This window comes from Sylvia atricapilla, chromosome 7 (genome assembly GCF_009819655.1).
Source record: "Sylvia atricapilla isolate bSylAtr1 chromosome 7, bSylAtr1.pri, whole genome shotgun sequence".
Classification (NCBI taxonomy): Eukaryota; Metazoa; Chordata; class Aves; order Passeriformes; family Sylviidae; genus Sylvia; species Sylvia atricapilla.
In genome coordinates this window covers 20,856,950-20,876,323 of record NC_089146.1, presented here as the reverse complement: position 1 = coordinate 20,876,323, position 19,374 = coordinate 20,856,950, and positions in this window count along the sequence as shown.

Genomic DNA, 19,374 nt, shown 5'->3' with positions numbered 1-19,374 from the left:
TCGGCCACAACAGTAATTTTGTTTACATGCAAAACATTCCCTCACCCCACATCAGTTAGAATCTCTAGCAGATGATTACGCTGAAAGTAAGAGAGGGAAAAGCAGCTGGAGTTTAAATAACTACTAAAAAAAATACTAGTTTGCAAAAGGAAAATATGCATTTTAGGCATGTATGTACGAGCACACAGACGTGTAGATGTATACATCCATTGCTACACGTTTTTACCCTCTCCACTCCCCGAGTTTTACTAATTTACATACCATTGGAGTTCAGTGGTGTGTATAGTGCACTGCTGGTAACATGCAACTTCAGGGTTTACAACTGAGATCAATACAATGGACAAAACTAATGCCATAATCGAAGTAGAAATGATAAACAAATGATAGCAAGAGAAAAAAATTGCTTATACATACACAAGAAAATATACTATTAAACATTAGGAATTTATTACAAAATATTCGCATGCAGAGTCCTCGGTGCGTTATCATGCTATTTAAATTTGTCTTTGCTATTTAGATGCAAAGGAAGTAGATCCCAAAACGGACATACCATAAACACTGGTGCTACTGATCATTTCTTGCTGGCAGCACAAAAAGCTGAATTGGATTTTTCACAAGCAGGAATTCCAAAGGTTGCTTTTCATTAAAGCCACTTTTCCTCTCAGCTATCAAATGTCACTGCCTTGAAACGTGGGCCCTTTCGTCAGGTATTCATTTAACCTACATGCATATAATTAAGTGGGAAAGCAACATCAACAAAAAGGGGATCTCAGATCACAAGAGAAGAAAGAAAGGGGGGAAAAAAAGCACATGACCAGGAATGCAAGTCCATGTCAATTTCACTCACTCCCATTGAAACTAACAAGAGCTCCAGGGAGGATAGTAATAGGATCAGTGGATTGTATATACCATTAAATTATACATCTTTCTCTCCCTCCTGAGCCAACAATACGCCCACCACGCTGTACCCCCTCCAAGATGATGTGCTTACATTTTACTGCAACAGCTCCTCTGACATATTCGTGCCATCCCCCCCCGCCGCCAGCCAAGACACAGCAATTTAAACCTAACTTTTGTTCTGCGAGATTCTTATTTGCACTTATTTGGTCACAAGTAAGTTGCCTCAATGTTCAGACCCGCGTTACCTGTAGTTTATTATTTTCAAAGCAACTTAAAAAAAAAAAAAAATCCCATTAAGAGGAGGAGGAGGAGGTGGGGAGGGAGCTTGCAATCGCGAACTCTTAATCTGCCTACTATTGTTGGCAATGATCAAGGAGGAAAAACCATGCGATTGTATATCTGTACTTTCCAGACTACGATCAGGCAAGCAGACCGGAGTGCTTAGTATCAGAAAACGACCGCAAATTAGGCAAAATATTTAGGGCACGAAGAGGCGATTAATACGCGGCTGTGTCGGAGATCTTTTAACATTTAATAAAATTTAAAACGATGGTAGGGAGACTGAAGGGGGGGGTGGGGGGAGGAAGATCCTCTTACCTGGAGATTTGGTACAAGAACCCGATAGGTTAGAGTAGCATCGATCCGATGTGTTTGCTGATGAACGGGGGCTCGGGTTAAGTGAAGGTGCCTATGATTTGAAATCATTCCAAGTTTTTGAAGGGAAGACTGACTGCAGCCTCTGCCATGTTGGAATTTCAAACCCAAAACAGCTGCTTTGCAAGGAGCCAGCATGCCAGCAGCTGGACGCCTGCGCAGAGCGCCGCCGAGCCAAATTCAAATCACTTTCACGCGAAGAGCCAAAGATCAGTTTTCAAAGGGGGAGCGGCGCGGGGGGCGGGGGCGCTCCGCGGTCCTGCGCGCCGGGGCCGCCGCTTCCTGCGGGGGCCGGCGGGGTGCCCGCGCCGCGGCTCCGCTCCCTCTCCCCGGGGCGGTGGGACGGGGGCAGCGGGCTTCCTCCGCGGCGGCGGCGGCGGCGGGGCTCCCCTCGGGCGCGGCGGCGTGGGGCCGGGGCCTAGCGGCGGCCCGCGGGGCAGGCGGGCGGGCTCCGGCGGCGGAGGTTTCCCCCCGGCCGCGGCCGCCTCCGCTCCGCCGCGGCCGCCCCGCGTCTCCCCGCCTGGGGCCGGTGGGGCGTCCCGGCTCGCTCGGCAGCGGCCTGCGCGGCTGCCCCGGCCGGCGGCTCCTACGCCGCGTCCCCAGGCGGGCGGGCGGCGTCGGGGCTCGCCGGTCGCCAGCGCCTCCCGCCCGAGGAAAATGGCCGGGGTGGAAGTGCCGGCCCGGCCCGAGCGGCGGCGGCGGGGCCGTGCCCCGGCCCCGCGCTGCTCCCGGGGAGCCCCGGCCGCTGCCCGCCGGAGCCCGGCCGCTAGCAGCCGCGGTGAGGCATTCCCGATAGCCGGCAATGGCTGAGGGGCCCCGGCAGCCACACCTCCCCCTCCCCGCACTTCCCAGCCCGGCTCGGCGGGGGATGGCAGGGAGCCAGCTCAGCTACCCCGGCCCACAGCTGCCGGGGACTCCCCTTGCATCAGAGGGATTCCCCGGGGGGGGCTGTTAGACGGGCTTTACAGCCTCCTCGTGCCGGCAGGGAAGACGTATTGTGGCCAGGCGGCACAGAGCGGGCCCTGCCTCTCGCACACGGGTCTCCCCGGCGCGGCCGAAGCCCGTGCGCCGGGGCTCCCCGGGACCCTGCTCTCCCCGCTCCATCCCCGCACACGTCTGCGCGCCCGCTTCCCGGTCACCGCAGCCGTGCAAAGGGGAGTGAGAGCTTCCCACGAGACAGATCCACGTTCCTGGGCTTGCACCTGATAGGACTATCTGTGCATTTTTACCTTCTAACGGGGAAGAAGCCACGCTGTCCGGATGCCGTTCCTGGGCTTTGGTAAAGAGTCCTGGAGTGGTTTCACTTCCTCTCTTCCTTGTCCTACTCTGGAGTTAGGGATTGCCTCGGAGGGTTGTTTGTCCGTCCTGGATATAAAGGAGACTGATTAAATTTTCTTAGTAAAAATGGAAGACGTAGAGGCAGTTAAGGCTCTGGAGGAGGCAGAGGAGACCAGTCCCAGAGGATTAGCATCTGGAGGAGTGGGAATAGGCTCGTTTCCCGTCGGCTTCCCTTTGCAGTAATATAGTAGGCCTAAATAAAACTCTGAACTAGTTGCCAGCAGAAGCTGCTGTGAGCTGTCAGCCAGTCCCTATCCTACCCGGGTAATGGAGAAGAAGAAAGGACAGGAAGGCCTGTCTGGTTGATGTAGTCTATGCAGTGATTTAGTTAATCCAAAATGATTTTTACCTGCTGGTGAAAATAGGCACCTTTCACACTTTTGGAAGGCTGTAGCCAGCCCGTGTGACAAAGCTGTGCCTAAAGATTAGAAATAAAAAGACAGCAAAAGGGCCAGACAGACTTCTGCTTATTAAGAATATGGAAGGTGTTCCTGGCTCACTTGGACAGCTGGGGATAACGCTTGCACTGCTACATGAGGAGAGCACTGCTGGTGAAATAAAAAAGTGTCCTGAAACAAGGAGCTGGTTTGGAGCAGATGCTGCTTTTGCTTTACAGTATGTCCCAGGTAAAACAAAACATACAGAGGAAAACACAGTTAAACTGAATTTTGGGATGTAGAGAGCTATTTTTAGAACTTGCAGCACAGCTATAGCAACAGAAGTCTATTGAAATAGCTTTAGACAGCTGTCGAGAGCAGCCAGCAGGCGAGACACCCGGCCACAGCACCCGCTGTGGTCCAGTCTGCACCATGCTCTTCTGACATCTTTTCCCTGCCCTCAGCATCGGGTGGCTCTGAGCAACAGGCACAGAGCCTGGGTCAGCCCGTGGCCCGTGCACACAGCTGCACAGCGTCCCTTCTACAAGAGCTTGTGGGTATTAAGCAGCCGCCTTGGCAAGCAGACAACTGCTCCAAATGCAGGTAGCACATCAGTAGCCTCTAGTATTTCCTAATTTGACCCAACTACACATGTTACAGTTAGAAGTCTTCAATGCTTAAATCTGCAACACAGCATATTGCCTCTGCTAGTGTTGCCAGCACCAGGCACTAAGTCGTCAGGATCCCAAGGTCATGAGCTTGGTCTAAAAATCATATTGTTAAAAATAAAAAGGATTCTTTTGTCTTTGCTACTTTATGCATCTTGATTCTTCTCCCATTGTTTTTTTTTTTTCCCCAACCATGGTACTATGCACTTTTTCTCCCAAGAGAAAGATGAGTTTCTTGTACTGCTACAGAGCTCTGTGACTTGTACCTGTAGGAAAACAACTGACGATTACCATAAGGCATTAGTCAACAAACATGAATGCTTTTTAAACTTTTTACCAATAAAGAATGTATTTACCAATCTTTGTATTGCATTAACCTCAGTATTTTCATTTTATATCCCTACATTTTTATTTTCTTCAGGCTTCTCCTGCCACATTAAAATAGCGTAAGTTGAAACAATAAGCATGCAGCATATGTTTGTATGGGCTGACATTAATTTCTGCAGAAGGTCAACATAGGACTTACATACTATATTAAGTTTTTGATATGTGAATTAGGCTGAAGTGAAGGCCTTGTTGGGCTCATCTCCACATGGATAAATTCCACTCTGTTTAAAATGCCACCAGTCCTGATCCTTCTGAATGGGAAATTCTCACAGACTTTGAAACTGCAAATGTTTCTTGGAGGCTATCTCAATGTCTAGGTGAAACATTTACAATGAAATTCAAAACCACATAAAACTTGCCTAGTTTCAGGTTTTGTTACAAATTCTGAACTTGGACCAGATTTTTTGAAAGGTTCACAGACCTTTTCAGCAAATCTAGATTAATAACATTTAAGCCAAGTGAATTGTGGAAACAAAACAAAAATCACAGAAAACAATGAACAAAACTAACTATGCTCCTATGGGATGTTGATGTGATGCATATGAACTTTGTAGTTTCTACTTGGTAGGTCTTAGTAAAGGCTTTTAAGAATTATAATAAAAACAATAGTGTTCAGTGATGTATTCTTTAGTGACTTTACACTAATTGTATCGATTTTATTTGTAAATAAAAATTTGTGTGCTGGCAGTGCAGACTTCCAGGACAGGCCTGCTGCCTGCCTGCCTCCCTCCCTCTGTGTTGGGGAATGCCTCCAGTCTCTGAGTCTCAGACCTCATGTGGGTTAACCACAGCTGTCATTGCCTACTAGGATGTGCTGCAAGTGCTTTTTTTTTTGGAGTTTTGGTCACTGGTGACTGTATTACTTTAGTACTTTTTAATATATTAACAATAAATTTTAATCTATTAACATACTTCAATATTTTATGTATTATTTTAGTTCTTTGTGAGGAACACAATCTGTTTAAGTGCTCAGGCAATTCAAATCAGATGTTTATACCACCTGGCTCTCCACTGAGCAGCTGAGGTGCCTCCATGCTGGGATTTTTCCAGAATGTGTGTGGCAACATAGCCCCTCCTGGGCATCCCTTCTCTCTCTGACTAGATCATCATACAGAGCTCAAGTCTCTGCAGCTAAAGGTTCACTTGCTGCCTTTTTAGACCACAATCTTGTGTGTCACCATGAGTGCAATGGCTGCCTCAGATAGCTGGAGCTTAGATTCCAAGAGGCAATGACACCTGTGTGGCCCTAAAGTATTTATAAATATAGATCAGAAGTAATTGTCTTTGTTTTGCATACTAACAACTGACATTTAGTTGAACTAATGCCACATACAAGTCCGATAGCAAACAATGGGGCAATGGTTAAACACAAGAGTTATACGTTCCAAATATAGTGACATGTTACTTCTAGGTTCTTCCCAGGAGATTGCAAGGGATGAAATCCCTTGTAGCCATACCACTGATCTGCACAGTTTCACTTCAAACACATCTAGGCCTTAGGTCAGTGACTAAGCCAGGAACACATAAGGTCTTCCTGGACTCCTTAGCACACAGCCTGCTGGTTAAGGTACTGGCCAGTGCCTAATCTAACAACATATCACTTGATCTCTCAAACTAAAAGAGGGTATGATTAGATTAGATATTAGGAAGAAATTTTTTACTGTAAAGAAATAAGACACTGGAATGGATCACCCAGAAAAGCTGTGGATGCCTCATCATAGGTGTTCAAGGCCATGCTTGGTAAAGCTTTGAGTAATCAGTTCTAGTGGGAGGTGTCCCTGCCCATGGCAGGGTAATTGGGACAAACTTTTAGGTCCCTTTAAATCCAAACCACTTTATGATCTATGACTATAGGCCATATTTAGTGCAATTCCTGACCGTGTCAGAAAGAAAAAAATTATATAGAGAACATCTATCCATAGAGGCACTTTTGCATTTTAGCTATGCCAGTGTGAAAATAGATAACTTCTATGACTTGTAATAACTTTGGGTTAGATTCTGGGGTTTTAAAGAGGTAGCATTTCCAATATTTTTGTTCTCTTCTTTGTACATTTCCATTTCTTTATTAATCAATCACCTTGGTTTCAGTGAGATTCGTAGACAAACCCTTTGCTGGTAGTTCTCCACAATCTTGCTGAATATTTGATGGTTTTGGCATCATAAAAGTATTGGTCCACTGAAGTCACTTCTATTTTCCATTTTAGTCCTGGAGGAGAAGTTGTTCACAATATCCAACAAAAAGTATTCATTTAGCAAGTGTTCTGTATAACAGAACAATATATAGATGTTTGTCACATAAATATCTGAAAAGACATATGCCTTCTGGCATTTCTTGAATTTTGATGCTTAATACTTTTTACCCTGGCCACAAATGCATTTTTACTACAATTTCTCCATTTTTTAAAAGCAAGTTTTAATACAGAAAGTCCCTCTTGGGGAACTCTAGGAAGGAATGAAATGTTCTTAGGGCTTTTGTTCTGTCTTTTGTTTTTCACAGTCTTGTCATTAAGTGGTTAAGAATCACACTAATCCCTATAGTTTGACTTAACAAATACATTAATAACTTGTTTTCACTTAAAAAAACCTTCTCCTTATTTGAACTAGATGAGGATGAGGTGCCCACACAGGGCCAGAAGAATTCAGAGACATTTACACAGTCCAGCAAGACCAAGACAAAAGAATGACAACTAGGAACACATTCTTCCTCTTTTTCCAGTCTCAAACTCCTTCTTGGCCTTACAAATATTCTCTTTGCCTGGCATCTTTCTCCCTGATTCCATATCTCAGTCGCAGTCCTTCCCATTTGCACCCCTGCCTAATACCAGTCTCATTCACAACTCCTTGTCCTAAACTACCATCACATTTTATGACCTTTGACTTGCGCCTTTTCCCTGCACCTGGACACATTTTCTTTTGTTGCTTTTCTTTTTTTTCGCTTTTCTTGATGGTCTCCCTTTTCTGAATTACGATCAAGCTGCTTCTTATTCCTTGTTTTCTGGTGATTTGCAGGAAGAAGGCCAAGAACATCTGATGGACACCTTTAGTCTCTTTGTATCTCTCTTTAGCACCACTGGCAATTGAAAAGAGAAAACTGAGAGCAAGTCCTGCTCAGATCTGCAAGCCCCCAGAAAGAATACACCTACTGCACACAGAGTCTTTGAAGAAGTGGTAAATGAAATATGCAAACAATTTTACAGAGGCTCAGATTTCTCCAGATTGAAGAATACTTTCATAGGCTGCTGGAAGAATATGGCCTCCCAGGCACCAAGCCTGACTACAAGCCATTAGTCAACAAAATATTTCAAAAATTTCTTAACGTGAGCAAACCAGATTTTCCCTCAGTGCATTCTGAGAATCAGCTGACCATATTTGCTGAAAGTTTTGAAAGAACAGCCCAAGGCAGATATTTGGCATGAAAATTGCTGCCCAGTTGTTTATGTTTGACAAACTAAGAAGCAACTGGAAACAGGTCCTTACAATGAAATTTTGACTCTAAATATCCCCCTAGAGAACCCACAATTAATGATCACCATTAACAGAAACATATTTTACATAATGCTTAATACTTAATGACTTAATTTAGACAGTGCCCAGAAAGAAAAAAAAAAAAAAAAAAAAAAAAAAAAAAAAAAAAAAAAAAAAAAAAAAAAAAAAAAACCCACAAAGCAAAAATATCCCCAACACTCTATTTTGGAGAGGGAGTGGAAAAGGGAATGGTAAAAATCAAACAATAGTATGCTTGTGAAACTGCAATTTTTTTCCCCAAGTGCTTTTTCTAAGTACTTGATATCAAAAAGTCTTTGTATTTCATCTCCAAATGTTCATTAAAAAGATCTCTCATTTACCCTATAATGGAATCAACTTTGAAGTCAAAGAGGAAAAAATTTCAGCAGAAGAGTGGACTTGCTCAAAGTCACACATGCACATAAAAAAGGTCCCCTAAAAATTACATCCTATAGGATCTGCATGTCTGATAAAGTACCCACAGGGCTTTATTTGCTGTTGCTTTAGAAGCAAACTTTTACTCTTTTTTTTTTTTTCTTTTAATGTCTAAAAGTTCCCTTACTCTAAAACAAGTATCTTCCTCTAAGTAACACCCCGATACCATGTTACTGATCTTCACAGTATGAAATTATTTTAATAGTAAAATTAAAACAAGGTTTATGATTTATAACACAATATATAAAAATAATCTATTATTAATGCTTTAAACATTGCCTTTTATGTGTATGTGAGTGTATTTTAAGTCTTGAAATAACATTATCAATCTATCTGCACAGTCATCTCTAAAGCATTTTCATTCTCTATATCAGTTTCATACTCTTTTCAAACAAGTGAAATATTTTTTAATTCTTGCTAGGTATTAATTTTTAAGAATGTCATGTTTATGAGCTTTAATCAAGTATCCAAAAAAAAAATCCCTTTCCAACATGCAAAAGCACCCAACATTTCAGACAAGTTTATTTTACATTTTTGAAGAAGAAAAAGGAAAAAAACTATTCAAACATCTCTATTCAGATAACCTGAGCAACACAGCTGTTCTACATATGCTATTCTTCCAGTCTCACTTAAAAAGTAAAGAACAAAGTAAATTAATACTTTTTTTGTGCTGTTAGAAAGAGAATCCTTTGCCACTGTGTGTAATATAACAATTAAATCTTACTAACTTGTACTTTCTTCTTCTAACTTCTTTAGAAAGATCAAATTTGCTAAATGCACAGCACTGACTGCCGTCAACAAGGCACTTAAGTATATGCTTAAATTTGTGCACATGAGTAATCACGTTACAGTAAATGGAACTTGAATGCTCAAAGTTAAGCACACACTTAAGTGCTTTGCTGGATGAGGGCCAGAGCATGACAACTTGCAGGTCATCCTTACTGCACAGTAAGACATCACAGACCTTAAATATCTTGTAGAAACCTTTCCCCACTTCAAATCAACAGTACCAAAGGCAAGGACAAAAAATAAGTAGCTGCTGCATTCTTTTCTTCTGTTACAAGTCACTAAACTGACAGCAGTACTTATAATATAGCAAATTACAAATACAATAAATTCTCTTAATAAGTATCCATAAAATTACAATTTATTTTAAAGATCATAGTGTGTAATTCTGTTCTCATAAGACCATTAGACACGTGAGTCTTTTTAATTTTAAAAGACCTGCTAGTAGTTCTCACAAAAGAATTTATTCAAGACCTTGACCTTAAATTGATACAATTGCACAACTTAATCAGAATTAAACATGAGTCAAAGTACTGCAGAATATTATCATGGGGGTCAACACAGCCCTACAGCAGCCATGCAGAGGATGCTGTTAGGACCACAACTTTGGGTGTGCAGGATTCTCATTCTGGGGATATAATATGCCAAACTAAATGTTCCTATTATATGGGTTTTGCCAGTCATTATGGTAAACATATGGGGAGGAGATTGTTTATGACATTTTTTTCTTTCCAAGCAGCTGAAAGGATAGTTAAATAGTCTAAGACTCTTTTCAATTCAGCAGCATTTTAATGAAATGAAACTTTATACCCACTGTGTTACACAATTACCTAATTTTCTGGCTAAATTGACATGGTTCAGCACTTATCCAGGACTGTTTCTCTTTTCAGTACATGAAATTATTATCTTTTTTTTTAGGATCCGAAACTACGTTTTAGATCCAATTTTGCCTGACTGTTGACAGCATTCAGATACAGGGAGCTTCTATGTTTTTCCAACACATAAGTTTCTTCACAAAAATTAGCAGGATGAAACAGCAAGTAAGGACACATTGCCAAGTCTGGTTTTCTACCTATCTACAAAGCAGTTTTCACACTTTTTATGACTGTGAATGTCCTTCTTTTTCTATATTTTTTTTTTTATCTTTTAAATTTTAATTAGGAAGAACTGAAAAATCCTTTTCTATACTGAGAGTGTTTGTTTTGGGGGAGGAGGATGTCAAGGCACCAAAAGCACATTCCAAGCCAATTCTGATCTCATTTACAGAGACAAAAATCTGGAATTAATCCACCGAGTTTAACAGACACGTTCTGGGCTTACGTAGATGAGATCTTACATTTATAAGTGAAGTCAGTGTTTTCCCCTCTGACATTCACATGGCTCAAACCAGCAACATTTCCTGAATTAAAAAAAAAAAAAGGCCAAATCATCCAGTTGGGAAGACTGGCATAATTCCATTGAAGTCAATGGTGCTGTAGTAATTTACATTAGCTGATGATCCAGATGAAAGTATATAAAACTTTTCAGAGCAAGCTTCTTTCATTTAAAACTGCATTATGTTAGGTGCACTGTTGATGCTCAGAATTAATGTGCAAGTTGTTAATCTCGCTAGACCTGGATTTAAAATTAGACAATGCAATAATTAGTTTGGCACTATCATTCTGCTACCTAGAGGGTAATAATGTAGGTCATAAAATACCAGTGATCAGCACAACTTTTCATACAAAACAAAGAATCTGTATTGAAAGAGAGGAAAGGAGGGAGGAGAGAAATTCAGAAATCAGTTGTTATCAGAGACCAAAGTGGGCTATGAGGTTCTGTGCCATCTCACAAGGTGCTGTATTGTGTAGGTCTACTTATCTTTATCGGCTCCCAAATGCACGGGTGTTTCTACAGGGTATAAGTGACTCAAAGCTGTCTATAAGCTCTCTTTATGTGTTATTTTTAAGTTGTGTGTTTATTATTCTTCACAACTTTGTTATTAAAAAAATTAGGAATATAATTCTTTTTTTTTTTTCTTTTTCTTTTTTCTTTTACTTGAAAGATAAGCATTATGCAGCACAAACAGTTTACAAACATACAGAAGGGTAACGCTATAGTATATGTATCTTGATTTCTTGACAAATGACTACTGGCCACATCAATAATTCAATGGGAGAAACAATGAAAATATAGAGGAATTGCATTTGTATATGTATACTTCTTTCTGTCCTGCCAGTCATTCTTGCTAGACTTCATATAAAGATAAAGAAAATTAAGAAATTATCAAGTCTGAACACTAGTATTGATGAATACTTGCTTATATTTTGTTCTATTTAAATAGTCAGGATGCTTAAATATACACATTCTGATGGTATCTTGCACATACATCTATTAAGAAAATAACATTGCACTAATTTTATACAATCAGGCTTTGTTTGTGTAAGATACCCAGCAGAGTTCAGTGGTGAAGCTGAGAACATACATACAGGTGTAGAGATGTCTGAAGTATTTCTATGCCTCTTGTATGTATAGTATTAGAAAGTCCACATTCAATGTTACAGATGCATATATTCATAAATCATTTAAAGTTGTGCTTTTCATGTGGTGTGAGGCACAGATACAAACTTACTCATGATAATTATAGAACTGATGCTGATTTAGTCATTTCAAGAAAGCCATGGAGGCATAATTAGTGTCTGAATGGCCTCAATATTGCATTATTAGGAGGCTAGGGTGAAACTTGAAATGAGAACATCAAGGCTGATAAAAGAAAAGAAAACATGAAATACATACATAATTCATTCTGAGATATTATAAAGGTTTATAACCAGAAACAATAATTTGCAGAAGGCATCTCATGTACTGGAGCCAACTGCAATAATTTGGTCAACCTGTTTAAGATCAAATAGTATTCTTAGCTATTCTCAGTGGTATCTTTCTAATAAAGTAGCAGCAAACAGACACTGTTTGCTTCTGGTCACTTTTAAAGAATGTTCAGTTTATCATTGGGGACTTTAATCTCAAGCTTCATAGAGTACAAAAAGAACATTGATCCTACTGTTTTGTCCTCTAGGCCACAAGGCATGCACATTTTTACATTCATTTGTCATAAAACAAAAAATACATTTTGCCCTTTGAAAATACCAAATGCCAGCTTTTAAACAAAATAATTTTCCATCACGTTTTTCCCTTTCTTTTAACCTTTCCATCACCACTACCCCCCTTCCTTTTACCCCAGACTAATTTCCTCCCTCTGTTAATGTCTTTCCTCCATTTTAAGTACTAGTAAGAACTTTGCAGAATTCCTTGTTTTGGACCGCTGCCAAACTGGCCACTGTTGATGATTTTACATGGTAGTTTGAATTAATCAGAATTCTTGACAATTCCCTTTCTAATTTTTCTTGTACATAAGCTACAGAATATACAAATAATATCTTTTTAGTCAAGTTAGACAAAGGGATGTGTGCTGTCAGCTGGGTTAGACCAAGTCTACAGGTCCAAATGTGTCAAAACCCATCTTCTGCAATAATTTATTTAAAATTCATCTTCTCACCTTTACTTAAATAAATGTAATATGCATTAATATCCTGGAATTTCATCAGTTATTACATACAGAACAAATTAATTTAAATTTTTTTCTGTACTTCTTATTTGAAAACAATTTTTTGCTTACTAAAGGTGCTATTACTGGAAATGTGTTCCATAACTTGTTTTCATAGCCACTGGATCAAGGGTCTATATCCAGTTCCCCACAAAGAATGCAGGGTCATGCCTTATCTATCTCTGGAGAGGCATTTATTGCATATGGTGAGTGACTTCTCCTTGCAAGTTCTGCTCAGCCTTAAGTTCATTCCTGTCCAGATTTTTTTTTTTAATTTAACATATATGGTTTTTTTTATAGATTTTCTGTGATGGAGCCATGAAAAAACAACAGTGTTTTCTACACCAAAACTAGAAAATCTTGAAATCTGCTTTTGCTTGTCAGTATTTGAAAGAACCAAGTAGGATAAATACTTCATTTAAAGTTATGCAGGGAAGATATGCTTATTTGTGTCATCTCTCAAAACATGAAATACTTTCATGAAGAAAAAGTCAAGAATGCAAGTTCCTAAATGCTTGGTGGTTTGAATTTTAGTGAGGAAGATGTATACAAAGTTATACCACCCTCTTCATATTCCATGGTTACCAAGGTTTAAATACACAATTGTCTTTAATTTTCACTTAAAGTAGGTGAAATAGAAGTTTTCAAGTCCTGTACCAGCTTGCAAAAACTTAGCTTTGAAGAAGGTTTATTGACAGGAAAACATCCTCAAGCTTGAAACCACAGGGGTAGATTGCAAATAAATACACAAGAATGTTCATCCTCTCAACCCATAATTTCATGATGCACAGCCCATTTCATTGTAGCCTCTTGTACCTCCCTGAAGTTTGTTTTGAGAGTCTGAAGTTTACATTGAATAAAAGACTATCAGAGTCATAAGCAATAAGGATGATTGAAAAGATCAGATTGTGGCATACAAGACCTGATCCTGAAAAATATGGAAATCCTTATGTGTCATTGTCTTCAGCGGCTATACATACTTCACTATAGAGAATCCAGCTTCTGTGTCTCTTTTTTCCCCATTTTTCACTAGTAACTTTTAATGTTACAGTAAGGAAAATTAACCACAGGAGTATATACAAGAAAGGGCTGTGTGACTATATAAAAATTAGCAAGTTAGAAAACTAACTGGTTATCTAGTAGTTAAAACACTCACTTTCATTTTCATAACATTTGACGTGTTTATAAAATTATATATATATAATATAACTTCACAAAACATATAGTAATCTTTTTCAACCTAAAATACTGAAAACTGGAATGTAACTTAGAATGATAGAATTGCTTAGTTTGGAAAAGACCTCATCAAGTCCAGCCATTAACCTGGTGCTGCCATATCCACCACTAAATGATGTCCCAAGGAGCAACATGTACACATCTTTTAAATGCCTCCAGGAATAGCAACTCAACCACTTCCTTTGGCACCCTGTTCTGATTCCTGACATGCTTTAGAAGATACCTCCTGAACAGTATTTTAAAATAAATTCTGAGAAAAAAAGCTGTACCCTAAAACTGAAGGTAAGAATACAGTCTCTCTCATAATCTTGGACAGTATTTTTGAACTGTGGTAAAATTCTATTATTTCATAATCTATTGTATTTCCAGTAAGTTGAATTGCAAGTTCCCTCTGCAAGCTCCAACCCAGAAGAATGATGATCTGTGAGGCAGCACAGCCAAGTATGCTTTCTCCAGGTAAGAACCAGTGGGAACCTCTGGAAAAATTACTTACCTAGTATAGCAGAATACCTTGTTAAGGAGCATGAAACATACTGGACATACTTAAATCCATTGGACCTGGTAGAATGCTCACACAAGTTCCAAAAGAGCTGGCTGATGTCATTGTAAGGCAAATTTAAATTATGTTAGAAAGATCACAGTGATCAAGGGAGCTTCCTTAGAATTAGAAGAAATCAAAAGTCACATTATCTTTAAGAAGGAGGATTTTGAGAACTACAGAATAGTCAGCCTCACCTCAGTCCCTGAAAAAATATTGTTGCATACAATTCCCAAAGCCATTTCCAGACACTTTAAGTATAAAGTGATTTGGAAGAAACAGAATGTATTTCTATGGGAGATATCATGCCTCCCAAACTTGATAGCATTCTATGATGAAGAGACTAGCTAAGTGCATGACAAAAGAGCAACACCCTCAAGTTTGCAGAGGATGAAACACTAGGAGTTGCTGATATGCCAGATGGTTGGGCTGCCATTCAGTAGGCCCTCAACAGGCTGGAGAAATGGACCAACAGGAACAGGAAGTTCAACAAAAAGAAATGCAAAGCCCTGCATCTGGATTTTGTGGACTGGTACGTGCTAGGGGTCAACCAGCTAGAACACAGCTCTGCAAAAAAGTACTTGGGGGCTCTGGTGAACAACATATTGAACATGAGCCAAAAATGTACCCTCATGGCAAAGAACACCAATGGTATATCCTATGCTGCATTAGGAATAGTGTTGCCAGCATATTGAGAGAGGTAATCCTTTACCTCTGGACAGTCCTGGTGGGAAACATCTGGTCTGCTGGGTCAGTTCCTGGTCATTCCATCACAAGAATCACAGAATCACTAGGCTGGAAGAGACCTTCAAGATCATCAAGTCCAACCCACGCCCTAACACCTCAACTAAACCATGGCACCGAGTGCCACATCCAGTCTTTTTTAAACACATCCAGGGATGGTGACTCTACCACCTCCCCAGTACTTTATCATTCTTTCTGTATATCATTCATTCTTTATCATTTTCCTAATATCCAACCTATATTTCCCTTGGCACAGCTTAAGACTGTGTCCTCTTGTTCTGTCAACTGCTGCCTGGAGAAAGAGACCAACCCCCAGCTGACTACAGCCACCTTTTAGGAAGTCATAGAGAGTGATTAGGTCATCTCTCAGTCTCCTTTTATCCAGGCTAAACAACCTCAGCTCCCTCACTCATTCACCAGCCTTGTTGCCCTCCTCTGGATGCGTCTCAATGTCCTTCCTAAACTGGGGGACCCAGAACTGGAGACAGCACTGAGGGGGTGGCCTCACCTGTGCCAAGTACAGGGGAAGAATGAGCTCCCTGCAGGCCACACCATTCCTGATACAGGCCAGGATGCCACTGGCCCTCTTGGCCTCCTGGGCACACTGCTGGGTCATGTTCAGCTGCTGTCACCAGAACCCCCAGGTCCCTTTCTGCCTGGGCACTGTCCAGCCACACCAGCCCCAGCCTTTAATGTTGCAGGGGGTTACTGTGGCCAAAATGGAGAACTCAGCACCTGGACTTACTTAACTTCATCTTATTAGACTCTGCCCATCCATCCAGCCATTCCAGGTCTTTCTGCAGAGTCTTCCAACAGATCGACACATGCTCCCAGCTTAGCGTTGTCTGCAAATTTACTAATGAGAGACTCAATACCCTCATCCATCATCAATGAAAATACTGAACAGAACTGGCCCCAGGACAGACCCTTGAGGGACACCACTGGTGACTGTCCCCAGCTGGAAGCAGCACTGTTCACCACCACTCCGTGGGCCTGGCCATGCAGGCAGTCCTTCACCCAGCAGAGTGCTCCTGTCCAAGCCCCGGGCTGCCAGCTTTTGCTGGAGTGTGCTGTGGGAGACAGTGTCAAAGGCCTCGCTGAAGTCAAAATAGACAACATCCACAGCCCTTCCTGCAACCACCATGTGGGCCACCTGGTCATAAAAGGACATCAGGTTGGTCAAACACAACCTATCCCTCCTAAACCCATGCTGGCTGGGCCTGATACCCTGGCCATCCTGTAGGTGCTGCATGATGACAATCAATTTAAACTGTTCCATTACCTTACCAGGTACTGAGGTCAAGGCTAACTGGCCTATAATTACCAGGATCCTCCTTCCCACCCTTTTTGTGAATGGGCAGCACATTGGCCAGTTTCCAGTCATCTGGAACCTCATCAGTGAGCCAGAACTGTTGGTAAATGATGGAGAGTGGCTCTGCTAGCTCCCTCATCACCCTGAGATGGATCCCATCATAAATCCCATAGATTTATGAACATCCAAGTGGCCCAGCAGTTCTCTGACTGCCTCCTCCTGGATAACAGGGGGACCATTCTGCTCCCTGACACCATCTACCAGCTCAGGACAGCTGTCCTGAGGACAAGCCATCTTCCCACTACAGACTGAGGCAAAGAAGGTGTTACGCACTTCTGCCTTCTCATGTGCAATTACTAAGATCCTTCCAGCATCCAGTAGAGAACAAAGGTTGGTCTTACCCTTCCTTTTGCTGTTAATGTATTTGGAAAAATATTTTTTATTATCCTTTATAAAAGTTGCCAAATTAAGCTCGAACTGAGCTTTGGGCTCTCTTTTTTCCCATGGAAAAGAAAGAATCAAAGATGCAGACTTACTGAGGCTCATTCAGCAACAGGCCAAGAAGGTGATCAATGCACAGAAGCATCTTTATGAGGAAAGGCTGAGAGAGACAAATGCTCAATGTCTCATTACTCTGTATAAGTACCTCAAGAGAAAGCAAAAATTAGGCCAATGGTATTTGGTGGAAGGACAAGAAGCAGTGGACACAAATTCAAATACAGGAAATTTCATTTAAACATAAAAACCTACCTTTTTACTGTGATGATAGTCAAACCCTGAAGAAAGTTGTACAGAGAAGCTGAGAAGTTTGAATCCTTAAAGATACTCAACTCCCAGCTTGACATGGCCCTTAGCAACTGCCTCCAGATGGCCAACCTTTGAGCAAAGGAGTTGGACAAGACAAACTCCAGAGATGCCTTTTAACCTCAGCCTGTTACTGTTACTTTGGCTGGAAATTACTGATTTTTTCCTTTATTACAATTTAAGATTCATTACAGTGAAAATTCAATAGATACAAGATCAACTGAGAATGGGTAATGAATATCATATTTTTAACTCTTTAGCTTCAAGAGCAGCTAGTAATGCAGTTGTAATGCTACTATCATTATACTGTTATTGTTGTTTTTAGTATTGTTATTATTATTACTTTTAATATAATTTTAATTGAAGCTGAGATTCTGTAACTTCAGTCTCACCAAATGCCTAGAACAAATACTGTCTATTTTGGGATAAAAATAGCATTTCATTGTGTGTATCCTATACTTTGTATGAAAAGATATGGCATCAAGTACTGAAACCCATGCATATAGGAATAACATGGTGGGTGTTTTCCCAAAGAGATCTTAGAGGAAAAGATCTTTCACAGCACTGTGTTTTGAAGGCTCAGCTTACAAACCTGTTTGTGCTTGGCAAGTATCTTGGGCTGAAATTGCATTATTACCTTGCAAGTGGCACAGTGCCACTCCAGCAGATGGGCATCAATGGAGGCGTGCCAGAGGAACATTACGTGCATTGAGTCAGAGTATTAGGACCTGGATACCTCTCCAGGTATGACTGCCCATAAATACGGGCATCCTGGTTGAAGAGAGCATGTAATTGCAACTTCAGCCGAGTTTGGCATTACTTTTTATGTTCTCAAAATATTTCCAATATTACTGAAGAATACAACTTTGTTTGTTTTCTGTTTTCTTGGCAAATAAGGGCTGTGATTAGCAAGGGTACATGGGTGAGAGAGAATATATTACAGCCATCCACCTTCCAATATTCCCTTGGGAAGCATACAGGGATGTACACAAGTACAGCCACAGCCAGGGTGAATTTTCTTATTTAATATAATAGCTCAACTGAGTGTAGAAGGCAGATTCATGACCTTTCATGCAGTGGAAGTGTGCATATACTGCAATTTCTTCTGAATAAAATTGCTAATGTTTCAAGGTGCTAGAAGAGTCTTTACTTCTCCCTTGCAATTTTATTGACATTTTTCTCCTAGTTTTCATTTGTGCTATAGTCTAAATTTTACACTAAATCATTTAAGTTTGCTCTGGAGAGGCTGCAACGCTGCTCCTAGGCACACTGCCATGACTGAATCCACAAGTGAACACTTTGTATGTTCTTAAAAACCTTATATCCTAGTACAGAATGTGAAACAGAGCTCTCAGCCAGTGCACTGCAGTTAGATGCATTTTCCTGGGGGTATGAAATCAAAATAGACTAGATATTTGTATTAGGATGCAACTATGGATAAAATCAGGAAATAGATACAATTCTCTGCTTTGAAACATAACAGATACATTTTTTTTTCCAGTAGTTTTCTGTGGTCATGGGTAGGGAATATGTACATGCAGAAAATTTAATGTTTCTTCAAATTATATGCTCAGATTCCAGAAGCAATTAATGTCCTGCATCTTAACAAAAATTACTGGATATTAGTTTGTATCACATAAGTCCACTTCTGTGGACTTTCCAAAGATTCTTAACTTTTTAGTTTTCAGAAAAGGTTTGAAGTAAATTCTTAGATTTGATCTTTGCTTGTGTTGAATTTCACAGAACAGGGAACTCAGCCTCAATGAATATGTAACCTAATGCACTGCTTGCCAGTGTCCCTTGGATTATTATGATTTAAGTATAAAAACTTGTGCAAAATCACATGAATACTGTAGTCGAAAAGTTTAAATGAGCTTGACGTGACAAATCAATTTACTGTCACATTTGACATATTAGTTGTCTTTTTACCATTAAGTGTTCCCTCAGGAACTAATAACAACAAGAAAAGAGGTATAGAAGTGCCCAATTCAGTTGCATGGTTTTGACTGTGAGTTTTATGGTACCTGATGTGTGAGACAAAACTAAATTTTAGCAAGTCATGAGGTGCTCATTATAAGCAAGTAAGTTGTTTCTGTGGCACAGTAAAC